Source organism: Serinus canaria, chromosome 1A (assembly GCF_022539315.1).
Source record: "Serinus canaria isolate serCan28SL12 chromosome 1A, serCan2020, whole genome shotgun sequence".
Lineage (NCBI taxonomy): Eukaryota > Metazoa > Chordata > Aves > Passeriformes > Fringillidae > Serinus > Serinus canaria.
In genome coordinates this window covers 59,778,044-59,795,278 of record NC_066314.1, presented here as the reverse complement: position 1 = coordinate 59,795,278, position 17,235 = coordinate 59,778,044, and the positions used below count along the sequence as shown (strand labels likewise).

Below are 17,235 nucleotides of genomic sequence, written 5' to 3'. Positions count from 1 at the left end.
AAGATTACCACTGAAAAGCAATTTTATTTTTTATTGTCTAAGTGGAAAAAATTTTGCAGAATGTAAAACTGTTGTCTCGTTCACAGGGGTCCCAGGATGAGGGAAGAGACGATAAAGCTAACTCCATGGATCAGAAGGCTTGATTTATTATTATATGAAAAATAATATACTAAAACTCTACTAAAAGAATAGAGGAAAGTATTTCACTACAAGGCTAAGCTAAGAATAGAAAAGGAATCGAAAACAAAGGTCCTCTCCCAGACCGAGACCGGCCAGACAGGTGAACTGTGATTGGCTCTTAATTGGAAACATCCTGAGGAGGCCAATCACAGGTTCCTCCCGTTGCATTCCACCGCAGCATTTAAGAATTGTTTACAATTTGTTCCTGAGGCCTTTTAATTTCTCAGGAGGGGAGAAATCCTAAGGAAAGGATTTTTCATAAAACATGTCGGTGACATAAAACTACTTTCATAACTAGAGATGTACTGTGGGATAAGGAAAGAAACATTTGGGAATTTCTCTCTACAAAAAGTATTTCTAATATTTCAAAAATAGTGAAGACAAAATGGGGTCACTTTTTCAGATTTTTAATCTTCTTTGAAAAATCCTTAACTACTATAGTGATTGCAAAGTAATAATTAGGGATGTCTCTCTACAGAAAAAATATTTTGAAATATTTCTAAAAATGTCTAATTTCTAAAACTGAAAAACAAAGACAAAATGGGGTCTCTTTTTCTCAGGAGCCCCATGCTGCTGCCTGCCCCCTGGGCTCCCCTAGTCCTCAGAGCCCTGCTGCTGCTCACAGCAGCCCCTGCCTGGCTCCTGCCTGCCTACCCCGTGGGCATCCACGGCTGCCCCTGGGCGTGGAGCTCAGCCAGGGCTGGTTCCAGGTGGGCTTTGCTGCTGCTGCCACCTGGACACTGGGGTGAGAGCTCCATCTCTTTATTGCAACAGAAGAGCTGATTTTGGAAGCTCTCACTCAATATTCAGTTGTGCAGTTCCACATGCTTTCCTGAGGCTTTCACATTTGGCCCTGGAGGGAGGGGTCCTCAAATCACCACAGAGCTTGGGGGTGAAAAGGAAAACAGGTCAGACTCAGAGCTGCTGCTATTGCTCTTCCAGCAGTAGAGGTCTCGGGGCCAGCAACCAGCTTTCAGCGTTTCTTCAAGGTGGTGCCTGTGAAGAGAGGAGGTGGCTGAGGCCCCACTGCCAGTGGCACACAGGGACCCTCCTGCACAGCAGGGCCCAGAGCTGGCAAGGCTCCCCAGCACAGCTGGAGCTGCTGGCACAGCCTGGCCCAGCTGCACAGCTGCCCCTCACGGCCCCGGCGAGCAGGGGACGGCTCTGGGCAGGGTCCCTGGCCAGGAGCGGGCCCCAGAGCGCCTCTGCCTTTCCAGGGCAAGCTCGTCCCTGCTCTTTCTCCTCCCCACCTTGCTTTGCCTCTGCTCTGTGGCCCATGGGGCTGCTCTTGGCCAGGCAGCCTCAGTGGGAGCCAGCACTGGCTGCAGCCCAGCGGGCCCCCAGGACAAGGCCCAGCAGTGAGGAGGCCACAGAAATCACTGGGCAGCAGCAGAACCCTCAGCAGGGTATTTGGACAATCATGGACTGTCCACAACTCCACTGCAGCCTCCCTGGGAATGTTTCCCTGAATATGTGCAGCCTTTAAAGGAAGCTTTTTGACCTTCAAAACACTCACCATTGTTTCTTCCAGCAATACCAGATTCCAGTACAGCACATCATCAGGCAAAGTGCTGCACCAGCCACAATTGCTATCAACGTATTCAAACAAGGTGTTCCCTAGCAGAAAACACTTCTCCTGCTTTTCCAGTTGTTCTCAGCATGTGTTGTCGGGCCGGCTGCATCTGTGGGAGCAATGAGGAGCGTGAGCCCGTGCTGTGCTGCACTGCTGAGCTGGCAGCACAGTGGATCCGGACAGGACGTCCTTGCTCCCTATTTCCCTCTGAGCTGGGGCCTGCAGGCACCTTGCTGCCTCTTGGCACAGGACTGCTCAGTACCCGAAACCCTGAGCCTTCATGCCATAATTCCTCTCTTCTGTGCCCTTCTACTCCAGGCAATACTTTTATAAGTCATAGATAATGTCAAGGAAAATGCCCAGGGTTTTGGAGCTGCTGCAGGGCCCTCCCTCCTGCAAAGAGCTGTCTCTCTGCATGTACCCAGAGACTTGGAAATCCCAGGGAAACTCAGGCCAGTGGTGCAGTTTGGGCTCCCTGGCAGCTGATGCCAAATGCCTTCCTGCAGAGGCTGAGGAGAAGCTGCAGCCAGGCCAAGCTGCGGAACAGCCCTGCAGGGCGTGGAAGCAGCAGCGGGGCAGTGAGGCTGCCATGGATCCCTTCCTGCTGTGCCAGGCACAGCATGTCTAGATGTGCAGCCAAAGCCCCCAGCTGCTGAGCCCGAGGGGAAGGCTGAGGGAAATGCACCCACCACGGCATCCCTCCATGTCCCTCAGCATTTTGTCTATGTGTTTGGATGCCTCCAAGGACTTCATGTCTCCTCTAGGTTTGTTCTTCATTCTCAGCAGACCTTAAATGAAAAATTTCCATTTCCAGGAATGCATCCCATAAAAGCAGGGCTCAGCCTGTGGGGTCAGCAGGGATACACTACTCACGCCTGCGATGGGAGCTGGCCCTGTGAGCAACATCCAGCAAAGGACCTGGGAAGGTCGTCCCTGCAGACACCCCTGTAACTCAACAGCCACAGAAACTTCTGTCATCTCTGCTCACCTGCACAGGCATGACTGAGTCACAGGAGCGGTGAGGGGATTGCGCAGGGCGAGGGCACACACGTACATGGATCTGTCCTGGCGCCTGCAACGTTGTCCCTTGGCTGAGCTTTGAGCTCTGGGTTGGCAGCTCTGCCAGGGGAAAGGCCTTGACCTACCCTGCCCATCTCCCAGAGGTTGAGTAACGGGTATGGGTTGGGAAGCCCGATCATCTTCGTCACCAAGATAATCTGCATCATCAGGTTCATCTACAAAGAACAGCAGAACACTACAGCTCCTGTGTCACTGCTGAAGATTTACCTTCAGGCCCGAGTGGCAGTGAGGGCACGTGGGTGACTGGTGTCCTCCAAGGCACTCCCTCTGCTCTGCCTTCCATGCATGATCAACAGCAGGGGGACCACGTGCCTGCAGTGGCCCTACACTGGGATGGAAGGACCCCTTTGAGGGGCAGTAGGGGCAGAAAGGACACCCTGGATCTGCCAGCAGCTCTAAACGCAGCTTCAGGCAGGGCTAATACTTGGCAGTGGAAGCAGGAGCAGCTCAGGCTCCCTGGGGCTGGCAGAGGAGCTGAGAAAGGCTCAGCCCTGGGGCACAGCCTTGGGCCCGGCCCCTTCCCTCTCTGTTCTTCTCTGTGGCTGCACAGAGCACACAGAAGGACACACTGGCATTGCACACGGGAAGAAGATGGACAGCTAAATGCTCCTTCCTCCCACTGACAGCGATCCTGTGGGATGCCGCAGGGCATGAGGCAGGAGCAGGGACAGAATTCCAGATTCTTTCAATGCTGAGATTATGTTAAGAGAAATGGCTCATGAGTCAGCTCTTGACACATAGACACGGATTATTCTCTTAGGAAAAGCACAGGGAGAACTTACCTCCAGCATCCTCCAATATTTTCAAGCTGTCATCCAATAGGCATCGAGATAATGCAAGCTGTGATCCCAATCTGGAGGGGAGCAGAGATCAGACCCATTTCCATGGTGTGCTTGGATCCCCCTCTCCCTCATGGAACTGGGCATTGCAAAGGGGTTGGGTAAGGCTGTGGGAGCCAGATGTGAATGGACAAGGCCAAAGCTGCACAGGGGCCTGGGGGGAGCTCTGGGCTGGCTCCTGGTCACTCTCCACCCTCTTTCCATGCCCTGTAACACATCCCTGGGGAGGAAACAGGGGCTGCCCAGGGCCCATGGGTGATCACTGCCTCCCTAAAAGCCTGGGGAAAACCATCCCCAGCACTTCCTGGGGAGCAGGGAGTGCGGTCGCAAGAAAGGGGAGCCAGGCTGCCATCTCACCTGCTCTCTGTGCTTGCAGTGGAGCAGCCTGGGCAGCCCTGGAAGGCAGGGCCACGGCCACGAGGAGCAGCAGGAAGAGGCGCAGAGCAAGTGCCTTGCCCTCTGCCAGTCCCACAGCTCTTGCTGCCACCGCTGTCCTGACACCGCTGTCCCAATGTCAGCACCACTGCTGCCACCACTGCTGCTGCTGCTGCAACAGTTGTGCTCAGGGACTGACTGCTTGGTCCTTGTGCTGCTGTGCAACCATGGGGCTCTGGGACCTCTGTGACCTCAGCCTGCTGTGACCTCATGGCCTTAGCTGTACCCCCAGAGTGCCCCCCCATCTGTACAAATGGACTGCCATGATTGTTTTCATGTATCTCAGGCCATTGCTCAGCAAAACCTTTTTTTTGCCTGCTGACATTGCTGGTCACGCTGAGTCCCTGGAGATGCTCTCGATGGCTTCCAAGTTTTCCTGGGCATGCCACTGGAGGAGGTCCAGGCCCAGATGATCCCAGGGAAGGAAATGTACCCTCAGCCCAGGCATGGGCTCCCCCAACCCTCGGTGGTCCGCTGCTGCTCACAGCAGCTCCTACCTGGCTCCTGCCTGCCCACCCCATGGGCATCCATGGCTGCCCCTGGGCGCGGAGCTCAGCCAGGGCTGGTACTGGCTGGGCTTTGCTGCTGCTGCTACCTGGACACTGGGGTGACATCTCCAGCTCTTTATTGCCAGAGAAGAGCTGGGCCAAGCCCTGCCCACCTTCAGTAGGGGTCAGAGAGCAGGGCCAGGGCCTTCAGGGGGAGGACAACCTTGTTTCTGTGGTGGCAGCATCGGCTGAGCAACAAGCTGGTAAAGCAGCTGTGACAGGGACACTGGGCATGGGCATGGAGATGGGGAAGGTCTGGTACAGGTGTCCCAGACTGAGGTGTTTGGCTACTCCTGTGAATCTGCAGATGGACGCCTGTTGAAACAGGAGGTTTCTGAGGCCCAGTTGCAGCTGGCACACAGAGACCCCCTGCACAAGCAGGAGATTCCCACTGTGCCCAAAGTTTGCCTCTGAAGACTGAGAGGTGAGCTTGTCAGAAATCCCGGAAAATATCAGAGAAAAAGGTTTTAAGTTGGTTGTTGTCACTAGGTAAAAATCTCGATGACTTAGTTCTTCTTAGAGTAAAGATTACAATGAAACTCAGTTTTATTTATTATTCTCCAAGTGTAAAGTGTGTCAAATTTCTCAGAATTCTAAAACTACTTTGAAAAATCCTAAAGTACTATGCGAAAATGGAAGAAATATTTGGGGATTTTTTTCTACAAAAGATGATTCTAAATATTTAAAAAAACTTGTGCTTTGTAAAAAATGAAGAAAAAATGTGATAGCTTACTTTTCAGGTGGACCATGCTGGCTACTGCCTGCAGCCCCTGGCTGTGCTCAAACATACAGCTCTGCCAGTGCTGGTGGTAGCACACAGACAGCAATAGCTGAAGCCCAAAGATGTTTCTGGACTCAGGCCCTTCCCTGGAAGGAGGGCTGCACCTCCTGGCCTGGCTGGACACCAAGGGCAGCACCTTTGGGGACAGAGGGTCCTGCTCTGGGTGCTGATGTAACCAGCATGTCCCTAGCAATAAGCTTGTAATGGAGCTGTGGAAGAGACAACGAACACTGGCATGGAGATGCAAGATGACAGGTCCAGTTCCCAGTTCTGCCTGAGTTTTTGGCCGGTCTTGTGAAGTGGGAGAGGTGCTCCTGTGGAGAGAGGTGGTGGCTGAGGCCCCACTGCCAGTGGCACACAGGGACCCTCCTGCACAGCAGGGCCCAGAGCTGGCAAGGCTCCCCAGCACGGCTGGAGCTGCTGGCACAGCCTGGCCCAGCTGCACAGCTGCCCCTCACAGCCCTGGTGAGCAGGGGACGGCTCTGGGCAGGGTCCCTGGCCAGGAGCGGGCCCCAGAGCGCCTCTGCCTTTCCAGGGCAAGCTCGTCCCTGCTCTTTCTCCTTCCCACCTTGCTTTGCCTCTGCCCTGTACCCCTGGGGCTGCTCTTGGCCAGGCAGCCTCAGTGGGAGCCAGCGCTGGCTGCAGCCCCAGCGGGCCCCCAGGACAAGGCCCAGCAGTGAAGAGGCCACAGTAAGCACTGGGCAACAGCAGAACCCTCAGCAGAGTTATTTGGACAATCATGGACTGTCCACAATTCCACTGCAGCTTCTCTGAGAATGTTTGCTGTCTGCATTAGACTTTCAAAAGAAGCTGTTTGAGGGAAAGATGAAGAAAACACTCACTGTTTTCTCTTCCAGCTATTCCAAATTTGGACACAGAATAAAATGAAGATAAGCTCCAAAACAAGTAGGCCTGCTATTAGCCCTAGCCAGCAGCCTGTTCCCTTACAGAAACCCTTTCCAGGGACCTTCTGGGAATCAGGAACACGTGCTGTGGTTCCAGCTGCACCTGTGGGAGCAATGGGGCGCATGAGCCCTGCTGTGCTGCACTGCTGAGCTGGCAGCACGGTGGATCCGGGCAGGATGCTCTCTGTTTCCCCCACAGCTGGGGCCTGCAGGCACCTTGCCGCCCCTTGGCACAGGCTGTGCCCCCCAACAAAGCCCAGCAGGCCGGGAGGAGAGCCCGGGGGCGGCGCAGCTGCTTGGGCAGTCACTGCTTCGAGGCACAGGTGCCAAACCCATCCCTGAGCAGCCCCTGCCAGCCCTGTCCCTCCCTGCCCCGTGAGAGCTCCCCCAGCCCCAGGGGACAGAGTCAGGCCCTGTCAGGACCCAGTGCAGCCCCTGCCCAGTTGGGAGCCAGGGCTGGCTCTGGCCCTGGGCTCATGGCAGGGCTCCCGCTCGGGGCTGCTCCTGTGCCTTGGGCCTCTGGGCACTCAGGCCAGCTCCGGAGCAGCTGCTGCGGGAGGGACGTTGGTGGAAGAGTCCTGTTGCCCCGGGGCTGTGAACGAGCTCCAGAGGCGCCTCCAAGCCTCCAGAGGTGCCTCCAGCTTTGGCTGCTGCTGGACCGTGCAAGGGCAGGCCCTGGGGAAAGAGCTGCTGCCACACAGCTGATCCCTGCACAGCAGTTACCTCCTGTGCCTGTGCCTGTGTCTGGCATAGCCTTCCTTCCTGCAGCTGGGGCTGCCAATCGGCCTCTGCTTCCTTGGGGAAACATCTCCTTCTGTCCTGCCTTTTGGTGCCTCACTTGAGAAAAAAGAACAGCTGGATGAGATAGAAAAATTCCCAATTTCTTTGGTGGCATCTTCAGGGTTTTGTGCCTAATAAAAATACTGATAATATTCACAAAATATCTGGAATTTTAGGGCGGGGCCAGGGCCCACCCTCCTCTAAAGAGCTGCCAGTGCTGTGCAGAAATTGTGGAGGGGGTGCGCAGGGTGAGGGCACACGCGTGCATGGATCTATCCTGGCACCTGCAGCGATGCTCCCCTGACCAAGCTTTGGACTCTGAGCTGGCAGCTCTCCCAGGGGAAAGGCCTTGACCTACCCTGCCCATCTCCTAAAGGCTTTATCCTGAATGTGGGTTGGGAAGCCAGATCATCTTCACCAACAGGTTCGTCTGCAAAGAACGTCAGGAAGAGAACAGTTCTTGGGACACTGCTGAATATTATTCTTCAGTGACAAGCAGCATGAGGGCACCTGGGTGATTGGTGCCTTCCAAGGAACTCCCTCGGCTCTGCCTTTTACGCAGGAGCAAGGGCAGGGGGACCACGTGCCTGCAGTGGTCCCACACTAAGATGGAAGGAGCCCCTTGCGGGGCAGTCAGGGCAGAAAGAACTCCCTGGAGGCACCAGCAGCTCTAAACCCAGCCCCAGGAAAGGCCAGGGCTTGGCAGTGGCAGCAGGAGCAGCTCAGGCTCCCTGGGGCTGGCAGAGGAGCTGAGAAAGGCTCAGACCTGGGGCACAGCCCTGGGACTGGCCCCTTCCCTCTCTGCTCTTCTCTGTGGCTGCACAGAGCACACATAAGGACACACTGGCATTGCACACGGGAAGAAGATGGACAGCTAAATGCTCCATCCTCCCACTGAAAGCCATCCTGTAGGATCCCTCAAGATTCCAGAAGGGAGCAGGGCAAGATTTCCAGAACTGATCAACATTCCGTGGAATTCTAGGGAAATGCCCCATGAATGACCTCGTGCCAAATTGACATGGATTATTCTGTCAGGGAATGAATGTTGAGAATTTGTCTCCAGCATCTGTTAAGGTCATCAAAACCACGATTCACCAGTATTTCCACATAATCCAAGTCATGATCCCAATCTAGAAGGGAGCACAGATCCTACACCAGCTTTCCCATCGTGTGCTGGGATTCCATTCAGTCTTGGAGAATTGGGTAATGCAAGGGGAGACTTGCTGTGGGAGCCCTGGGTAGGCTCCTAGTCACTCTCCAAACTCTTTACAGGCCCTGTGCGACATCCCTGGAAGGGCAGCTGGAGCAGCTCCGAACCCTGGGTCTCTCTCACTCCCGCACAGGAAACCCTCACTAAATGCCAAAGGAAATCTGCAGCAGGCAGACTAACCCTTTCTCCCGCTCTTCTGCTTCCCCACCTGCCTGTGGAATAGCTTCCCCAGCCCAAGGGCACACAGCCAGCCCTTCTCAGGACCCACTGAAGCCTTGATCTCCCCCTCTGCCCTTTCCCCACAACGGGCACCCCGTGCAGCAGTTCTCAGGTTTCCCGACATGTCTCCCACGGAGGGACCCCAGCAGGACAGCTCAGTACCCAAGTGCCCTGAGCCTGCTTGGGATAATTTCTCTGGGCTGTGCCCGTCTTTTCCGGGCTGTTCCCGCATTGCCAAGCAGCAGAGAGGGCAGCTCAAGCCTCAGCAGGGCTCAGGCCCAGAGGCACAGCAATTACCTCCTGTGACTGTGCCTGGCATCGCCACCCTAGCTGCAGGAAAAGCAGCCTTCCATAGAGCCTCTCTGTCCATCCCTTGAGAAAGGAATAGGCACAGCTGGATCAGCTGGAATCATTGCACATCAGGAAGGTGGCCTCTTCAGGAAGCAATACTTCTCCAAGACATGGAAAAATCAGGAAAATGCGGATCCTCCCAGGCCCTTGGGGCTGGCTATGGCCCTCCCTCCTCCAAGCAGCCACCCCTCAGGATGTGCCTGGGACCGGGAAGTTGCAGGGGATCTCATGCCCGTAGTGCAGTTTAGGCTGCCTGTCAGCTGCTGCCAAATGCCTTCCTGCAGAGGCTGGGGAGAAGCTGCAGCCAGGCCAAGCTGGGGAACAGCCCTGCAGGGCGTGGAAGCATCAGTGGGACAATGAGGCTGCCATGGATCCCTTCCCACTGTGCCAGGCACGGCGTGTCCAGATGTGCAGCCAAAGCCCCCAGCTGCTGAGCCCCAGGACAATGCTGAGGGAAATGCTCTCACCATTCCCTTTGTGCAGTTCTGTCACCATTTGTTTCGGGATTTTGTTTGGCTCATGGGGTTTCTTGTGCCATGTGGCTTTGTTCTTCCATCTCAGAGGACCTTCACAAAAAGTAGTTCCATTTCCCAGGAAGGGATCCCACAAAAGCAGGGCTCAGCCTGTGGGGTCAGCAGGGATACACTACTCACCCCGGTGATGGGAGCCAGGCTGCCATGTAGGAATCAGCAAAGGGGCAGGAAAAATTCTCTCTGCAGACACATCTGTAACTCAACAGCCACAGAAGTTTCTGTTACCTGGTTCCTGCCAAGTTGTTAACAATATTCCTTGGTGGGGCAGTGAGAACATACCTGCAGGAGGTTCCAATGGCTTCAAAACTTTATTCAACCAATCTAATGGAGGAGCCTTCCCAGCAACCTCATCTAGAACGGAGCACAGATGAGAATATTTTTCAGGGAATGCTGGGATTCCCTTCTGCCTCTGGGAATTGGGCACTGCAAGGAGGTTGGTAAAGGCCGGGGGAGCCATATGAAAGGACATGGCCAAAGGTGCACAGGGGCCTGGGGCGATCTGGGAACGCTCCTGGTCACTCTCCAGCCTCTTTCCATGCCATGCCCTGTGTGACATTCCAGGTGGGGTGGCTTAAGCAGCCCAGGGCCCTGCGGGCTTTCACTCCCACAACTGCAACTCTTGCTAAAGCCCTGGGGAAAACTGCAGCAGGCTGTGCCAAACTGTCGCTCTTTCCCTCTGTAACTCCTGCCTTTTCTCCCTACCTTCCTACCTTCTTCTATCTCTCCATCCCTCTTTTTCCCCTGGGACAAAGCCCCAAGCCCAAGGGCACAGAGCAAGGACCTCTCAGGACCCAATGCAGCCTTGCTCTCCCCCTCTGCCCTTTCCCCACCAAGGGCACCCTGTGCAGCCACTCCCAGGTTTCAGGACGTGTCTCCCAGGGAAGGACCCCAGCAGGACAGCTCAGTACCCGAGTGCCCTGAGCCTGCTTGGGATAATTCCTCTGGGCTGTGTCCATCTTGTCCGGTCTGTGCCTGCAGTGCCAAGCAGCAGAGAGGGCAGCTCAAGCCTCAGCAGGGCTCAGGCCCAGAGGCACAGCAATTACCTCCTGTGACTGTGCCTGGCATCGCCGCCCTTCCTGCAGCAGAGGCTGCCAATGAGCCATTCCTTCCTCCAGGAAACTGAGCCTTCTGCCCAGCCTCTCCATCTGCTTTTGGAGAAAGGATGAGGCACTGCTCAATCAGGTGGGGCTGTTCCCCTTTGGGGAGGTGGCATCTTCAGTAGTCAATGCTTGTCAAAGACATGGTTAAGTATCAGGAACTCCTTATAAAATTTTTCGCTCTGCCAGGGCCCTCTGTTCTCGAAACAGCTGCCCCTTCTGATTTGTTTGGAGATGAGAAATTGCAGGGGATCTCATGCCCGTGGTGCAGTTTGGGCTTCCTGTCAGCTGCTGCCAGATGCCTTCCTGCAGAGGCTGGGGAGAAGCTGCAGCCAGGCCAGGAGGGGAAGAGCACTGCAGGGCATGGAAGGAGCAGCGGGGCAGCGAGGCTGCCATGAATCCCTTCCTGCTTTGCCGACCATGGATTGTCCAGATGTGCTGCCAAAGCCCCCAGCTGTTGAGCCCCACGGGAAGGCTGAGTGGAATGCACCCACCTTTACCTGCCTGCTGCTTTTCCTTTAGCATTTGGCTCATGTATTTGGATGGCTCATGGGGTTTCTTGTGTCCTCTAGCTTTGTTCTTTCCCATTGGAAGACCTAAGAGTAACAGGGTTCCATTTCACATGAATGGATCCCACAAAAGGAAGGTTCAGCCTTTTTGGTCAGCAGGGACACACTACTCACTCGTGTGATGAGAGATGGATTTGTGTGCAGGAACCAGCAAAGGAGCTGGAGAAGTCCTCTCTGCAGACACACCTGTAACTCAACAATCACAGAGGCTTTTCTCATCTATGACCATCTGCATGGGCACCACTATGCCACAGGAGCGGTGATGGGATGGCACAAGGTGAGGGCACACATGTGCATGGCTCTGTCCAGGCACCTGCAGCGATGCCCCCCTGGCCAAACTTTGGGCTCTGAGCTGGCAGCTCTCCCAGGGGAAAGGTCTTAACCTACCCTGCCCATATCCCAGAGGCTCAGTAGAGGTCATGGGCTTGGAAGCCAGATCACCTTCACCAACAGGTTCAGCTGCAAAGAAAGGGACGACAGAACAGCACCCATGGCACTGCAGGAGACCCTCAGGCTGCAGGCAAGGCTCAGCCCTGAGGCACAGGCCTGGGTCCGGCCCTTCCCTCTCTGCTCTTCTCTGTGTCTGCACAGAGCACACAGAAGGACACACTGGCCTTGAATACGGGAGGAAGATGGACAGCTAAATGCTCCATCCTCCCAATGACTGCGATCCTCTTGGATCACTCAGGGAAAGAATTCCAGTATCCTTCAGTCGTGAGATTATTCTAAGGGAAATTGCTCATGAGTGACCTCTTGCGACATAGACATGATTATTCTCTTAGGAAAGGCTCACGGAGAAATTACCTTCAGCATCCTCCAATATTTTCAAGCTTTCATCCAATATGGCATCAACATAATGCAGGTTGTGATCCCAATCTGGAGGGGAGCAGAGATCAGACCCATTTCCATGGTGTGCTTGGATCCCCCTCTCCCTTAGGGAACTGGGCATTGCAAATTGGGATGGGTAAAGCTGTGGAAGACAGATGTGAATGGATAAGGCCTGAGTGCACTGGGGCCTGGGGAGCTCTGGCCTGCCTCCTGGTCACTGACCACCCTCTTTCCATGCCCTGTGACACATCCCTGGAGAGGAAACAGGTGTTGCCCAGAGCCCATGGGTGATCACTGCCTCCCGCAGAGGAAACCCTCCCTAAAGGCCTGGGGAAAACCATCCCCAGCACTTCCTGGGGAGCAGGGAGTGCTGTACCGGGAAAGGGGAGCCAGGCTGCCAGCTCACCTGCTCTCCGTGCTTGCAGCAGAGCAGCCTGGGCAGCCCTGGCAGGCAGGGCCACGGCCAGGAGGAGCAGCAGGAAGAGGTGCAGAGCAAGTGCCTTGCCCTCTGCCAGTCCCGCAGCTCTTGCTGCCACCGCTGTCCTGACACCGGTGTCCCAATGTCAGCACCACTGCTGCCACCGCCGCTGCTGCTGCAACAGTTGTGCTCAGGGACTGACTGCTTGGTCCTTGTGCTGCTGTGCAACCATGGGGCTCTGGGACCTCTGTGACCTCAGAGCCTTCTGTGACCTCAGAGCCTGTTGTGACCTCAGCCTGCTGTGACCCCTGAGCCTGTTGTAAAAATGAATTGCAATAACGAATGTGCTAATTGAGCTTTCAAGCAATATTGTGTAACGGCGCTTTTCATTTTTTTCTTAATATCTTCAAATCAAACGCCTCCCATCCTCGCCCAGCAGCTTGGGTGACCACAGGGAAAGCTTCTATAGTACTAGGGGAGAATGACCCCTCAATTATTGCTTCAGTATTATCTCCTTTCCACTTTCTTTTTTGTGCTGTTTTTATTTCGGGATCTAGCTCTAACTCCCGAACTTCCGTGGTCGAGGGGCGTATCTGCCTCCCCCTCCGCTCCTCGAGAGGCCTCTCAGAGCTCAAAGTAGCTGGCAGCTCCCTCCTTTCAAAAGAATAGTCCTTTTGGGGAGCAACTAGATCACTTTGTTGAATTACAAACTTCTGCAAATTTTCCAACAAAGCTTTTAAATCATCTTCTACCTAGGCAGATCGTCAATCTGTCTTTTCTTCTACAGCCTCATTTTCAGGTGATGAGTACATTATTTCTTAAACTTCACCACCAGCTGCCCCCTTTTCCTGAGTACTTTTATTCTCGAGCTGGCAGCTAGAACCTCCGAGGAAGGCTGCTTCCTGACTCTGTTTCTCATCTGAGGGTCCTGAGATTGTGAGTTCCTCTTTAGTTAGTGGAACTGGGCTAGAGGGTCCTGGGCAGCACGAAGGAACATCTAATGTAGTTGGAAATACCTTGCTAGCAGGAAATGCCTGTGGCTCAGGATCGGGGCTTGGGGAGAAAGCAAAGCAAGCTGCTGCAGCGGCTTTCTTTTCCGCCTTCATTGCCTGTAATACCTCTACGATGTTTTCCCACAAGGCAGCATATTTAGATGCCTCTTTAGCCTCACGTCCTCCCAAAGCAATACAGTCCCACAACACACCGCCCACGGCTTCCCAGGTCGATACCTCAAAAGCGACCTGCGCTCCTGGTATGGGGTTTTGTTCCCATGCCCAGTAAATAAGTCCCTTCAGAGTGGAAGCATCATATTTCTGCCCTCTCTTAAAGAGGATATGTTGGAGGAGTTTCTGGACCCCATCTCTTTCATGGTCTGACTCCATTCCTCCCCAGCCGCTCACCTGATCCGGGCAAGATCACTTCTTCTTCAATTTGGAGCTCCTTTATTCACCTTTTCTTCTTGCCGGGGCAGCAAGGATACTTTTGACCGGCTGCTCCAGCTCCCGAAGGCTGTTGCTGCACCTCTCACCACAGTGAAATATCCGTCTCCGGGTCCCTCGTTCGGGAACCAAAATGTGTGGAGGATCAGTAAGGGGACATCGCGCCATGATCAGTATGATCAAGTGAAGCCAATTTATTACAAAAAGCAAGCCATTTTTATACTATTCCCTATTGTTCACGCCTCAAGCTAATACATGATTTGTTAAACCATTTTTATGCAAGCATTTTAATATTTCAGTTAATTTTATTTAGTCTTCCCTCTTCATGTGTCTCACAGCGGTTTTCTTGTCTGCCTTTGCATCCTGAAGTGTCTGCTTCTGAGCGTGTTCTTCTCCTTTTGTGTCCTTCAAGGACATGGTGACCTTACTCAGTCTCTATGAAGGCTGGATTGTGCATATGTTGCATATGTCCATTGTCCTGCAAAAGACTCTCAACACACACCCACCTTTCTGGACTCCTTTGTTTTCAAGGGCTGCTTCCCGAGGAACTCTCTGAATAAGTCTCTTAAATAGGCCAAAGTCTGCCCTCCAGAAGTCAAATGTGAATGTCTTATTGATGTTCCTCCTGATTTCACGAAATATCAAGAATTCTTGATACATTGGTGTTCCAATGTCTGAGACATAACATAAGACAGACCACTCATGTTTCCTCAGAAAAACTGCCCTGCTTATTGTCTGGAGCTTTCTTTTATAGCCAGTTCAAAACTCCTATGTTGAGACAGCATTGGTCTATCTGTGTGCCTCCAGACTCTGAACCAATACAATGTCTGCATCCTAGGAGAGTTCCCCTTTGGATGTGAACTTCTTTCAGTCAAACACAGAGGCTAATTCATGGAGCTGAGCTGGACTGCTTATTATAACTTGAATAATTTTAACTACAGATCTGCATGAAATGCAACCAATTAAAAAATTCCATGATCACTGGGCCCCAAGCAGCCTCCAACCACCATATCTTCCCCCAGCCCACCTCTATTTGCAAACAGCAGATCTAACATAGTCCCTCCCCTGGTAAGCTCACCCACCAGCTGCAGCAAACAGTTGTCCTCCACACACTCTACAGATTTCCTGGGCTGCTTTTTTTCTACTGTATTAACTTTCCAGCAGATGTCTGGCAAGTTGAAGTTGCCTGTGGAAGAATGGTTGGATGAACTGGGCGATAGATCCCTGGAAATGATGTACAAGCAAGCCCCATGTTAGCTTAGCATGAGTAGGCCGCATGCCATGCTAGGGAGATTGCAAAATATGCTGACAAGGACAGGACAGTGTCCCTGATTGTTTTGTGTGGGTTTGCAATATAAAAATAAGGAAGTAAAAGCGACAAGAATGAGGAAGAACCCTGTGTTAGAAACCGCAAAGTAGGAGGAGTATGCAAATGCAACCTTTTGCCTTACACCAATGAACTAATGACAAGTATGCATAATTACTGGAAACAATATAAAAATACTTTTGCACTCAAAATAAATGGAAGATTGCTTTACCAATCATATTGATTGATTGCACATCTTCCCTCGCTGACCATAGTTGCCTACAAGAACAAGGGCTGATGATCTTGAAACATTCTCTAGCTGTTTATAGAATGAGTTGTCCACCACTTCTTTGTGGTTGGGTGGACGATAACCGACTCCCAGTGGGATGTCAGCCTTGTTGGCCTTCCCCCTAATTCTCACCCATAGGCATTCAACTTCATCATCATTAGTTTCAATATCCATGGTGTCCAAAGCCTCCCTAATATAAAGAGCCACCCCTCCACCTCTTCTCCCTTTACTGTCTCTCCTGAAGAGCTTGTAGCCATCCAGTGCAGAGCTCCAGCCATGTGAGTCATCCCACCATGTTTCTGTGATGGTGATTACATCATAGCTCTGCTGCTGGACCATGGCCTCCAGCTCTTCTTGTTTCTTACCCATGTGCACTGGTATCCATGCACCTCAGCTGGGCTGCTGATTTCGCCCCTAACTCAGGCTTACCACCCTCGGGCCTGCTTCCAGACCACCCATCTGCATGCCCCTCCCCCTTCAGACCTAGTTTAAAGCCCTCTCAACAAGTTCTGCTAGCTCAGGAGCTAAAAACCTTTTGCCCTTAACAGACAGATGGAGTCCATCTGGTTCCAGCAGGCCAGGTGCTCCAAAAGCTGCCCCATGATCAAAGAATCCAAAATTCTGCCAATGACACCAACCCTTGAGCCACTGATCATGTGAGCTCTCCTATTGCTTTCACTGTTTTTCTCAGCCACCAAGGGACTGAGGAAAAGACCACCTGTGCCCCTGTCCTATCAGCCACTTGTCCCAATGCCCTAAAGTGCCTTTAAATTGTCCTGATGGTCCTCTTTTCAATCTCATCACTGCCAGCTTGGAGTATCAGCAGTGGATAATAATCAGAGGGCTGAATCAGCCCAGGAAGTCCCTCAGGGATATCCTGTACCTGGGCCCCAGAGAGGCGGCAGACCTCTCTGTGGGGTGGGTCTGGTTGACATATGGGGCCCTCTGTTCTCCTCACAAGGGAATCACCCACTACGATTACCGTTCCTTCCTTTTTAATAATAGAGGTGGCAATCCATCTTACAAATTAATCATAATTGGGAGGCTCACTGGGCAGACAATTTTCTTCTAAATTGTCTGACTGACTCTCTAGATCCGAGGGCTCATACGTTTTCTGAAGTGGCACCTGGCTAGGGGATGGGGGTTGGGAGGAATTTTTATCATAACCTCCCTGTGCAGGGACCATTTCCACTCCCCTTCATCTAGCAGGTGTCCTTCTATTGCCTGACAGTGGGCAGCATAGGAGTCCTCTGACCCTTGGTGGGCCTCCTGAACTCCGCCAATTTATTTCCCAATCACTTTCCCTGATAATCCATAGTCTTCCAATTTCTTCCCCAAGCTTGGCCACCAGTGAAAGGAGACCGTTCACTTGTTCACAGCGCAGGCAGCTTTTCTCTGCAATGCCTTCTGAAACCACTGCTAAGCATAAACACTACACAGGAATGGGTCTGGAAAGACACATCCTTTTTGAAAAGTTGCATCTGGTTACATACACTTGTACTAACTACAGTTTTCAATTGCGTAAAAACCATTACTACCAGAAACCCCAAAACCAACCAACCAACAGAAACACTGCAAGCAACACAAAGTAAAACTTACTAGCAAGAAAACCTGCAACGCTGCCTGATTGCCCTGCCTGTGCAAACTGCCTGGCGAGCTGCCCCTCAGAGACGTGCCATGGCCCTGTTGGCGCGCTCCTGTTCGCCGCACTCCCCAGAGGCCTCTTTCAATCAGCCCACTACCCAACAGGGGAGGAAGGCGCACCCCGTCCCTGCGTGACTCACAAGCTTTTGATGGCTTCCCTCTTTTCCTGGGCATGCCACTTGAGGAGGTCCAGGCCCAGATGATCCCAGGG

At 53.0% G+C, this 17,235-nt stretch overlaps 3 long non-coding RNA genes across 3 annotated transcripts; all 3 read right to left on the bottom strand.

Moving 5' to 3' along the window:
* Positions 1 to 360: 360 nt before the first annotated feature.
* On the bottom strand, positions 361 to 2,542 carry LOC127061345 (uncharacterized). The gene is made up of 3 exons (XR_007780842.1): positions 2,443 to 2,542; positions 1,697 to 1,862; positions 361 to 1,176 (listed from the first exon to the last, which is right to left on the bottom strand). It is a non-coding gene; the product is annotated as an uncharacterized LOC127061345 (long non-coding RNA).
* A 6,826-nt stretch (positions 2,543 to 9,368) lies between these two features.
* LOC127059144 (uncharacterized) lies at positions 9,369 to 9,787 on the bottom strand. Its single transcript, XR_007776622.1, has 3 exons — positions 9,714 to 9,787; positions 9,555 to 9,626; positions 9,369 to 9,467 (listed from the first exon to the last, which is right to left on the bottom strand). It is a non-coding gene; the product is annotated as an uncharacterized LOC127059144 (long non-coding RNA).
* A 1,256-nt stretch (positions 9,788 to 11,043) lies between these two features.
* On the bottom strand, positions 11,044 to 11,567 carry LOC115485220 (uncharacterized). Its single transcript, XR_003945938.1, has 3 exons — positions 11,488 to 11,567; positions 11,215 to 11,286; positions 11,044 to 11,127 (listed from the first exon to the last, which is right to left on the bottom strand). It is a non-coding gene; the product is annotated as an uncharacterized LOC115485220 (long non-coding RNA).
* Between the last annotated feature and the right edge of the window lie 5,668 nt (positions 11,568 to 17,235).